This window comes from Hetaerina americana, unplaced genomic scaffold (assembly GCF_022747635.1).
Source record: "Hetaerina americana unplaced genomic scaffold, ioHetAmer1.1.p SCAF_5, whole genome shotgun sequence".
NCBI classification, from domain to species: Eukaryota; Metazoa; Arthropoda; class Insecta; order Odonata; family Calopterygidae; genus Hetaerina; species Hetaerina americana.
This window is the reverse complement of record NW_027287095.1, coordinates 90,586,850-90,592,726: the sequence shown is the minus strand read 5'-3', so window position 1 is coordinate 90,592,726 and position 5,877 is coordinate 90,586,850.

Sequence of the window (5,877 nt, the reverse complement as noted above, 5' to 3'; positions counted from 1 at the left end):
CCAAAGGAAGTAGATTAAACAGCGAAGCAAACTATTTCGGGAGGCAATTGGAGGCAGAATGTTAATATCTAGCAGCGCTGGGAGGACCACAACTATAACAATAAGAAAGTAATATGTTTCGATAAAAGGTTGATTGCATTTCATTCAGTGAAATTAATTAATATATTGCAGAAGACAGCAGGCATTAGGCGGTATACGAGAGAAAATGTTCACTATTGATGGCTGCCAAACAACGTGGCGGGGCGTCTTCAAACTTGAAATATATGCTTTATAGATCGCGTACTTTCTAACACAGTGATATTTTTGAAACAACTACCGCATTCTCTAGGTCAAGACGGGTACTTATGGGACTACCCTAGTATATTTACGACTTCCCTCTCATTGGCTACAACCTCGACGTGGTGGAAGGGCTTGTACGTTCCGATGACCCCTAGAGCTGTGCTGGCGGGAGTAATAATACAGGGTTCGTCCGGAAAATAAGTGTACTGATTTTTTCCCGCCGCTCCAGGCGCGCCCAGCACCGCTCTGACGGGCTGCGATTGGAGGGGGGTATGTTGGCAAGCGACTCTGAAAAAGGCAGTCGGCTCTGAGCTGTGGTGTAGTGAGGAGCTCTGTTAACGCGAACCTCCACGCTCGACCCACGTCACGGAACGCGATGCCGAAGTTTTTGGAGCAGCGTTATTCCATCAAATTTGCGGTAAAGCTTGGGAAATCGTCTACCGAAACTCTCGGTATGATTAACCAGGCTTACGGGGAGTCAGCCATGTCCAGAAACATGATCTTTCGGTGGCACAAGATGTTCGTGGAGGGCAGAGAAGAGGTCGACGACGAACCACGGCCTGGACGCCCATCAACGACACTCACCGACGAAAATGTGCGAAAAGTTCGCGATGTACTGAACTCTGATCGTCGTCTTAGTGTTCGGATGATAGCAGAGCAGTGTAATGTGCCAAAAACAATAGTGCACGAGATTATTAGGCACCAATTACAGAAGCGAAAAATTTGTGCAAAGTTGGTGCCGAAAGTGCTCAGTGATGATCAAAGACTCAATCGTTTGGAAATCGCGACACAACTTGCGGATCACTGCAAAAATGATCCACATTTTTAGAGAACGTTGTTTCGGGTGACGAGACGTGGATCTTTGAGTACGACCCGGAGTCGAAGAGACAAAGTGCGGAGTGGCACACCCCATCATCACCCCGTCAAAAGAAAGCTCGAATGAGCAAATCTCGGATCAAGGCGATGCTCATTGTCTTTTTTGACAAAAGGGGAGTCGTCCACTACGAATTTGTACCTGAACGACAAACTGTAAATGCTGCATTTTACGTCCAAGTGCTCGACAGGCTTCGAAAACGAGTCGCCCGCGTCCGGCCAGCGATCAAAAACATCTGGCGGCTGCATCACGACAATGCGCCGTCTCACACCGCGCTTGTCGTGTCGGACTTCTTGGCCAAGCACGGCGTGGCAACGCTGCCGCACCCGCCCTACAGCCCGGACTTGGCACCACCGGACTTCTTTCTGTTCCCGAAGATAAAGAGGAGTTTGAAAGGAACGCGATACGGGACTTTGGACGCCGTCAAAGAGGACGTGACGACGTGTCTTCGAGAGGTTCCCGATGATGCCTTCGCGGGAGCGTTCCAGGAATGGGAACGCCGCTGGAACAAGTGTATCGACTCACAAGGGTCCTATTTTGAGGAATATTAGCTTAAGATATGTAAAAGTGTAATACATTTTTTTTGAGCTCAGTACACTTATTTTCCGGACGAACCCTGTAATTGCTCCTGGTAGGGTCATCCATGCCAGATAGGTCGAAGGTTAGGAGCCAGACGAAAGGTAGTCCACGCAGCGTCTGTTTCTCAGTGAGGCGGCTGCAAAGGCGTCTGACCCCAGTGGGGCGGCTAGGAAGTGATGGTGTCACGTTAAGAACACTATTGAGGAAGGCAACGGGAAACTACCTCAATTATCATTCCCAAGGATATGATTATGGACAGTGTAGAGAATCTTGGCAACTACGGGATGAAGCCCGTAAAGTTGGGAAGCTCTAGGCATGCAAGGTGAGATTGAAATTTGCTTCGTGAAATGGTGAGTAAGGTAACAATAAAGGTTTGTATAAAAAGTATCGCTAACAATTTTTTCCTGTCGTGTGCGTGTTGTGCTGAATTCAGACCGTCGGTTCAACGGTACTCATGAATGCAGATCGCATTTGTATTGATGAGATGACAGTGCACACACCATTGGTCGAACAAAAGCAGAGTCTAGTGTCTGTCGCCTGTTCGAAGACCTGCAACGGCATCGCGACGATTCCCCAATCCTCTTACAGTGTCCCCGACTTACAGGTAGCACTAGCATACAACATATATCATATTCCCTAAAATTAAATCCTCCCTCAAAGGGCACCACCATGGGACCCTAAGTACCGGCAAAGAAACTTGCACGCATACCCTTAAGGACCTTCCGGAATCCCCCTACCTGGGAGTCTCCTTCCAGTCGTGGAAAAGCGGCAAGCAAAAGTGTGTCGATGCTCAATGGATGTACTTCGAAGAATATTGAGAGGCATTATAGCAATATCTTAAATAAATCTACGAGGGTCATCTGGAAAGTAGTACCCGTTCGTGAAATAAAGACACAAAAGTAAATATTAACAAACATAAAAAATTTTATTTGAAAGAGGATACTTTAAACTACTTCTCAACATAATCTCCAAGCAAATTAAGGCATTTGTCATAACGTGTGACAAGTTTCTGTATTCCTGCTGCATAGTCCTTCGCCGCCAGCTCATTGAGATACGCGAGGGACCCATCTTGCACAAATTTGTGCATAATGCAGATGGTGTTTAACAATTTCATGAACAATTGTTCGAGAAACATTGGGAAAATGCTCACAGATGTCATCAATTGTGACGCGCCGATCGTTCCTCACGAATTCGTCAACTGAGCTCACCAGTTGGTCTGTAATGACAGACGGTCTCTCCGAACGCTCATCGTCGTGTGTGTTCCCCCTCCCCATGTTGAAGTTGCGACACCACCGCCGAACAGACGACTCGTCCATTACATTGTCTCCATACACCTCCTTTAATTGGCGATGAATATCACATGGGCGAACGTTTCTTGCATTGAGGAATTTAATCACTGCCCTCACTTCACAACTGGCGGCGTTCTCAATTTTTTTAAACATTGTAAACAATCACAGAAACAACACAGGCAATGCTAGCGTCACGCAACTTGGCTCAGAGAAGGCAGACAAGCCACTGAAGCTATCTGACCTCGTCCAGCGGCTACTCGCGTCGTCAGCACTTCATGCGGCACGAACGGGTACTACTTTCCGGATGACCCTCGTATTTATCTGAGGCATTTCCCGACACTGTCACGTACAAACCATGTAAATAGATGTTGAAGACTGAGAGGAAATGGTATTTTGAAGACTACAGGGGCAATCCAGGTTGTAGGAGGGAAGGGGACCGTTGATAGGGAGGTTGGGGAAATAGGCGGTGTACAATACTTCATCGCAGTGCCGGGTGATGCGGCTTTTCGAGTCGTATTGGGAGGCTAGAATACTATAGCAGCGTTCTGTCCAACGAAATCCTTTCCTGGGCGGAAGTCGTGTGGTAATAGAATCTCTCTCTTTGGGAGTTAGATGGATAGAGGTCTTTATTTGGGCGAAATTGAGACCTAATGGTCCCTTCTTCCATTTAACCCATCATCGTATATATATTACATTAGGCATTAAACTTAAAGTTGCATTACTATATTTTACACATAAATACATATAGACAGACATAAATTCATTTTAGCACAGATTTGCACATCGAAAAGATAGAAAAGTATATATATAAATATATAAATATATATATATATATATATATATATATTTATATATATATATAAATATATATATATATATATATATATATATATATATATATATATATATATATATATATATATATATACACACACACATAAAAAGGGAGACAGAGAGAAAAACCAAAGGGAGAGAGAGAAAGAGAGAGAGAGTGGGGTGAGAGTTTCCATGAACTTTTTTTCCCTTCCGCGCCCGCATGAATGGAAGTTGATTCCAGAGAATAAATTTTTCCTTGTGAAAACTCCAAGTGCATCTCGTAGTCATCACAGTAGTCATCCGCAGCTGTGTGCGGTCGACCATCACGTACACGTAGTCTGCCCATTCCCTTTCGAGTGGCGGATAGACCCCCCCTACCTCCCCGACCCCTTCCTTCCAATGGCTAGGAGGTGGGGGGAGGCAAAGGGGGGAGGGAGGGCGAAAGGTGACGAGGGAGAAGGCGGCGGTGCGAGCAGCACCCTGGTCGTCCTCATTTCCAAATCGTCAAACGGAACCCGTCAAACGAGTTCCGTCGCGAGGAGAGGAAGTCATCCACCACGCGGGTGAACCCCGTGTTGACGTTGCCCGGGGAGATGGCGGCGGCACGAGGACGCGCAAGCGGGAATCCCAGACGGATTCGTGAGAGACCAAACAACAAGTTGAAAGATGTACAGGAACGAGAATGTGCGCACATGAAGAGAAAAGGTCACGTGAATAAAGGAACCGTGTATCACACACTTGATGAAGTGGAAGGGCTTTACGTTCCGATGACCCTAGAGCTGTGCTGGCGGAAGTAATGATAATTGCTCCTGGTAGGGTCACCCATGCCAGGGGGTTCAAAGTTTAGGAGCCACACGAAACGAAGTTCACGTGACGTCTGTTCCTCCTCAGTGAGAGGGCTGCAAAGGCGTCTGACCCCAGGCGGGCGGCCATTGAGTGATGGTGTCACGTTAAAAACACTTTTAAAGAAGGGAACGGAAAACCACCTCAATTTTATTTGTTAATTTTTCATCAGTCCGAAAACAGCACTTCGTTCTTTACAGCGAAATTTGAACAATGATAAAAGAATTTTACAAGCATAGATACCCATGCCATAGGTGGAAGAAAAACTACCTAGGCGGGAATCGAACCCGCGACCTTTGGATTGGCAGGCGAGGACGGCGCCACCGGGGTCGGCCGATTAAACATTAATCCCATGATTTAAATGATGGACGGTAACTACGTTACTAATGAGTCCTGGCAACTACAGGACTCGGCCCAATCGGCCGTCTGACGTCCCGCAGCGGAGAGGCAAGGCTTACGCGGCCGTTATCTCACAAAATAATTGCGAGACAAAATCGACAGCAGCAGGACAGAAGATGTGGAGGAAGAAGTCCAATTTCGTTAGAATAGGAACTTGGAATGTTAGGACAACGTTGAGGACAGGGGAGAATATTAAGCGACACTAATTAAATGAAGAAGATGACGCTTGGGCGTTGAAACTAGTTGTACGTGAATAAAGTACAGTGGAAAGATTCATTCTATTCTTCATTTGATTGACATGAATTTCCACAAAGCTGAGCCGGGAACAATTGAATATTAAGCGACACATTGAAAGAAGAAATTTAGATATTTTAGGTTAAAGTGAGGTGAGATGGAAGAATAGCGGGGATTACTGGAGTGATAATTATAGAATAATCCTGAACAGCGACGGGGACAAGAGCCAACGAGGGGTACCATAGTATTGAATGAAGAGGTAGGAAGAAGCGTAGTCAACATAGAACAGGTAACGGATAGAATATTACTATTAGAGATAAAAGCAGAACCGTCGAACTTGGCTATTATTCAGGACAACCATACGGAGGAAGAGGTCGATAGGATATACGATCAATTAGAGGACAAAATCGCGTGTGTTCCTGCAGGGAAACATTTGATAGTGATGGGAGATTGGAATGCGACGGTAGCCGAGGGAAGAGATGGTAATGAAGTGGGGGACTACGGTTTAGGCAGGAGGAATGACCGCGGGGAGAAAGCAGTTGAGTTCTGCAGGAGACAGGGGTT